The 6,187-nt window shown below is 33.7% G+C and overlaps 1 protein-coding gene and 1 non-coding gene across 2 annotated transcripts in view; one reads left to right on the top strand and one right to left on the bottom strand.

The window, feature by feature from the left end:
* The first annotated feature begins 2,904 nt into the window (after positions 1–2,904).
* LOC141422739 (U1 spliceosomal RNA) lies at positions 2,905–3,066 on the top strand. The gene has a single exon (XR_012447486.1). It is a non-coding gene; the product is annotated as a U1 spliceosomal RNA (small nuclear RNA).
* Positions 3,047–6,187, bottom strand: part of Dsel (dermatan sulfate epimerase like) — a 306,490-nt gene continuing 303,349 nt past the window's right edge. Inside the window, exon 4 of the transcript XR_012447003.1 lies at positions 3,047–3,065. The gene's annotated coding sequence lies outside the window, so the exon portion shown is untranslated. The remainder of the gene's footprint in view (positions 3,066–6,187) is intronic.

Here is a 6,187-nt window from a genome sequence, read left to right as displayed (position 1 = left end):
CTGTTGGAGTCATCTGCATTTTTAGATTCATCACAGGCCAGAAAAGAATACTTTTAATGTATCTTACAAATACCTTATAGAAATCATAACATCTGTAGTTTAGAGATTATTACAGTAATTCCAGTACTTGTTTCAAACACATTAATTCTTTTCCTTAATTTTCATATTAACCTTACCAAGGATATTTATATCTTTTTCTTTTTATAAATTAGGAAAACATATCTTGGAAGTTAGGTAATTTTCTCAAGAGTTTCCAGTTAATAATAATAACAATAAAGGATTTCAGTATAAGTAAATCTGTGCAATTGCAGGATGTACCTCTGACTGCTACAATTCACCCTCTAACATGATAAATTATTTAAAAGTCAACTACTCCTATATGTCCCATAGGACTTCTGGTGTCATGTTGTCATTTTAGCTTTGAAATTATAGTTTATCAGCAGACAAAAGCAATGAGGAAAAGATGACAGATGCTTATGCATTTGCTTGACTTATAAATAAGCTTTGCTGTACTAAGCAACTGGGAGAGTGAAACAAAATACAAAATCAGTAATAACGATTCTCCCTTTATTTAAAGTTTTTCTTTATTCATTTATTCATATGTGGATACATTGTTTGGGCCATTTCTAATACCTTTTTCACCATGAACTTTTATATTAGTTGTGATTTAAAAGAAGCCAGAATATTGCACTAAATTATTTTCTTGATTATTGAGTTCACTTGATGTCCCCCTTAACTTCATGCCATGGCAAATACCTCATCCATTTTATCCTAACGCTATCCTGCAAGTAAGAAAGCTGTTTAGAATTAAATAATCTTGCAAAAAAAACCAACCAATCATATCTACACGTCCAAAATATGACAGGCATCTGAGAGATAATAAAAAACAGAGGTAAGATCTTTGACTTCAGAAGATTTCAATGCATTTAGGTTTAAAAATTTAACATGCACGTGCTAATATATACAATTTTATGGTAATTTCCATGTAAAGATAATTATGCTTGAGAACTCTGACTATACCAGGGTCTAAATAGTTCAGAGAAGTTAGAAAGGGTGTTATTCTACCTTGGGACTTAGCCTGGAGCTTTCAGAATTTATAATGTTTAGTAGATACCATGAAGACAGTGCATTTCCGGGATATATCATGAGGTATTGCTAAAGGTTAAAGATTTGTAGGCATTGGGAAGAAGGCCGGGGTAAATGTAACAATAATGTAATTTGATCAGAAAATTCATGAAGTAAATTAATATGAGAGAATTTGTAAGATTTGACTTTGAAGAGTTTGTAAGAATATCAAATTTAGACTAAAAGTCTAAATGAAAGAGAGGAGATCATATTACACAGAAAGTTTATGGTCAAGACTATTAGGGTAAACAGAAGAGTTATATGTGCACCATGATAGGGAATTATGCCTGACTATTGAAGTTTGAAATGAATAAGGATCTAATAAAAACATAAAATTGAATATCTTAAGGTGATTAACTTTATTCCATTAAAAATAATAGTTACAGAACTAACAGTTATTGTTTAAGCACTGGATCTGTCAAATGCTAGATCCAGTAGGTCACAGTTATGAAAGTCTTCAGAAGAAAAGTTCTCAGTAATTCACCATTGTGAATGATGTTATTTGTACTAATTCTAGAAACTTAATCATATTAAGAAAGCTTCTCTGGCTTATATCAAATTTATTTCAGAATATTAATTTTTCCTGTGCTATTTTTTCCCTGCTAATATGAAAAATCACATTCCTTTATATTTAAAGGTCATATCACCTTTCAGTTCCAAAGATAAACACTGCAATGTCTGATGCATTCTGTCTTTTAAATCCTGTCAGGTTTAATTTGTTGACATTTTTATTATGGAATTCCTCATCTATATTTATTAAAGGAATTGATCTTTAGGTGTCCAAACAATCCCCGCTTATTGATCTCTTTGTCAGTTTTAGTGTAATAGTTATGCTAACTCCATAAAATGATGAAAAGATTTTCCTTTCTTCTCTACTCTGGAAGTGTTCAAGTAAGATTGAGGACTTATCTTGCAGAAATATTTGGAAGCATACATGATCCAATATATTTGCATCTGAAGTCTTATGGCAATTATTATTTCTTTGTCACTTTTGGTATTTGAGGCAATGTTTAAGAACATATTTAATTTTTTTAGAATACCTAAGTGTATTTTCTCCTAAGTTTATGTATACAAAAAAAAACTCATAAGATTTCACAGAGATCTAAAGGCAAAACACGTGATGCAGCAGGAGAAAGAGGGGCACAGTTCCCTGCTGTGTCCATGGTCCAAACCACTGGCATCTTTGTGGTAATTGTTGACATGGGAAAGCTCACCAGATAATCATGTCCTTTTACATATAACCTGGATTGTCAAAATGGTTAAACCATTAAAAAACCTAGTAAAAAGTAACATTGGGGGGACACAAGGAGACTCTGGGACTTTTAAGTGTCACATCATGAATCCTTTTGCTGGATGAGTGTGGTCATGGGAGGTACAACTCAAATCTATCTCAACAAGCTAGTCAGATTTTTATTAATGAATTTCTTCTTAGGTAAGTTTCTATGGCACACATTTGTAATAGTGTGTTATATTTTCAATATAATTAAGGTCCATAGTGACTCCCATCTTATTTGTCATACTGTTGTTTTGTGTTTCTTCTTGATTTCACTCTTTCTACCATTTTACAAATTTTACTGCAGTTTTTAAGGTATCAAATTTTTAGCCTTAAAAAATTTGTCTGTAGCCTTTATTTATTTTCTCTTTCATTTACTTCTTATAAATTATGTAAAGATTGCTTTGGATCCTCTATGTTTTTTCCTGAATTTTTCTATTTGTACAGATATTTAAAAAATTCTTCCATAATGAGTGAAAAATTTCTTTGGTTAGAATTTCATTCTAATACTTACCTGGCAGGGGAGATACCATGATCATGAAGGTGGTTTTCCCAGGGTGAGGCTTATCAATGGCACTCCAGATGTGCTGACCCCTGTGATTTCCCCAAATGTGGGAAGCTTGTCTTCATAATTTGTGGTAGTGGGGGACTGCATTCACAATCTCCCCTAAAAAAAGTAGATAAATGAAAAAAAGAAAAAAGAATTTAATTCTGTTTTTTTTTAAATCGAAACTGACAAGTTTAATCTTTTCAATGCAATGTTGAATCCCTTTATACTTAATACAAACTGCATTAGTCAGCTTTTGTCACTGTAATAAAATACCCAATTCAAGCTACTTATGAAGAGAAGAGGTACAGTAAGCTTATGGTCCTAGATGTCTGAAATCCAAATGGCATGGCACAGGCTCTAGTAGAAGCCCATGCAGACTGCAGAGCATATGGGGCAAGAGATCACATCTCAAACCAGGAAGCAAAGAGAGCAGGGGCCAGGCTTGCTTCTTTTACAGTAAGCATCTTGGGAGAATTCAATGCCAACAGAGACATATATTAATCTCTTTCAGGGCAGTGACTAAAGGGCTTCCTAGGTTCCTCACCTCATAAAGGTTACACAGCATATCCCAATATTGACAACCTGAGGACTGAGCCTCCAATCATATGGACAGTTGGGGGACACACAGCCATATGAAAACCACAAAATAATCATTATTATATTTAAACATGTAATTGCCATGTGTTTCAATTTGATAGATCCAATTTCCTTGTTTTCTCTCCTTTACTGGTTTTTGGTTAATTTAAAACTATGCTATTAATCCATTTTCCTCAAATTTAGTTCACTATTAATACATTATTTGACTATTTATGAAGTTAGTGTTAAGACTGGGGATACTAAATATAAACTGAAAAGTGACAGGTGTGAATGTACACAACCCCTCAGTGGGGTGATATAATTTGTATAATATGATTTTGTGTATGGAATTTCAAGTAAAGATGAGAGAGAGTCGAATGTTGTGAATTGCACTTATAATCCCTGTATTATTTGTGCTTGGTCCCAAAATGTTGGATTGACATATGTGTGATTTGTATCGAATTCCCCTAGTGCACAGAAGATGAGGTTGTGTGCTGGAAATGAAAGTGATCTCCAGTGCGCTTCAATCTGACTTATTTGCAGTCTCCAACAAAGTCACTAACTTAACACAGATCCAAATTATGGCAAAAGCAACAGGGAAGGATTTTGAAGCCTTTTTTGTGTATGGCCTTGTGCATGCTAAGCAATGCTCCACCATGTCAACCATGTCCTCAGAAAGGATCTTAAGTACATTACTTTAAATGGTCACATCATCTAAGACAAAGAGGAGATGAACTAAATAATGACAACTGATAATAAAACATGGGCCATACAGATTAGAAAATGAATTTTGCAGGACTGCTTTTACAGATATCTTCTCAAGTGGAATTCTTCTCAGTTTTTCATAGGTTAAATACCGATGGAACACCCTCTATTTTGAGACATTGGCCATGAAATTCAATTAAATATATTGCATCAAATTTAATAAGTAATCAAAACTAGAAATACCACGATTTTGCTTTAGAAAGAGAGTTTGTAGATCTATGCAGCATATTTAATCAATAGGCCCTAATACATATTTTAAAAGCTACCTGTAAGACACTGTGAAACGAAATGACAAATGCTCTGTTTTTAAACAGAACTACTATTTATTCATTTTTTTTTCTGAATTGCTATCACAAACTGGAACTTCTCTGATTCCTTGTGACTTTTTTCTTTGTAATTAGAATATATTGCTGAAAAAGGTCTGCGTTCTGACATCCCTGTTGCATAGCCTTTCTTGAATTGGTATTCTCTTTGATTTAACATCATTAAGGCTGCTGAAATATTAAGGTCAAATTTTTATTTATAAATGGTATATGAAAAGTCAGAGCAATTGGCAACATGGTGAAGTGAATCGCAGAGGGACTCTGGCTGTAATAAGTCAGCTCAGTGAGAGAGAAATCTTTCATGGAACACAAGTCGTCAATGATACCAGGTCATGTGCTCTATTACCATCTCCTAATCGGTCATCCGGCTGACTCGCTGCTCTGACAGAGGAACCTGATGATAAAATATGATTCTCTAGGACAGGTTATTTTTACCCTTTGAATTTTTTTCAACACTTTCCCTATAGTTCACTGTACAGTTAAGGATAAGGAGATAATTCTCTACTTGGAAGTCAGAACAGTCATCTTAAACTGCCAAGATGACACACAATAATTCCATTTGACAATTGCTGGCACTGATTCAGTACACCAAATCACAAAATACATTTCCAGGGGACTATTTTCCCCTTCTTCTTTTTCATTCTCTCTCTCTTTTATCAGTCCAGTTAAGCTGCATTTTTTTTTGTCACATAGAAGGTACAAAGCATGTCAACAAATAAAATGGCCCACAGTAAGTCATACTATAATGGTGAATTTTTGATGTTTTTGCTTAGTATAATTTAAACCCCCTACTTTTTATTCTTATAGTTTAAGTAATTTTATTTTCCATTTCCCCAGCTTTATTGATGTCTAATTGATAAATATAAATTCCATACATACACAGTGCATAAAGTAGTGATTTTAATATGTATATATTTGACTTGTGTGTATGTGTGTGTGTGTGTGTGTGTGTGAGAGAGAGAGAGAGAGAGAGAGAGAGAGAGAGAGACAGAAAGAGAGAGAGAGAGATGATAAATTCAGAACTCTTGGAAATTTTTTAAATTTTAGTTCTTTGTTCCATGTTTTGTTAAAAGTCGTATCTTTCATTCAAAAACTAATAACCATGTATTAGGCAGTACAGCACATGCCCTACTATGAGACAATAAAAAAAGAATTTTAAATTGCAACCAAAAATCTAAATGTGTGTTTGTGGGAGAGAGGCCATGAGGTTGGCAAGAGCTCACATTTACTGTGTCAGCATTGTGAGACACAAATTACTTCCTCCTGTAACACATGGACTTAATCCCACCACTGCCTTGGTAGCCTGAAGAAGAAAACTGCGTGGTGCAAATATTATTTACCTCAGTCTCCACTGTCCTCGCATTCTACTATGTTTTGCTTGGTTTTGAAAATAAGCATTAATGCTCTCTGGCTGTGTGAGAATGTGTAAATTGCTTATATGGTCTATGAAAATTGCCCAGTGTATGAAAAATTGTAGAGGTTTGGTGTAATGTTATTTTCCTCCTCTAAGCATAAAATTTGCTTCTAGCAATTTGTAAGTCTACAGTCAAATCACCTTTATCCAAACAAGGCTTG

The sequence above is a fragment of the Castor canadensis genome, chromosome 4 (genome assembly GCF_047511655.1).
Source record: "Castor canadensis chromosome 4, mCasCan1.hap1v2, whole genome shotgun sequence".
NCBI lineage: Eukaryota > Metazoa > Chordata > Mammalia > Rodentia > Castoridae > Castor > Castor canadensis.
This window is presented reverse-complemented; position numbering and strand designations above follow the sequence as displayed.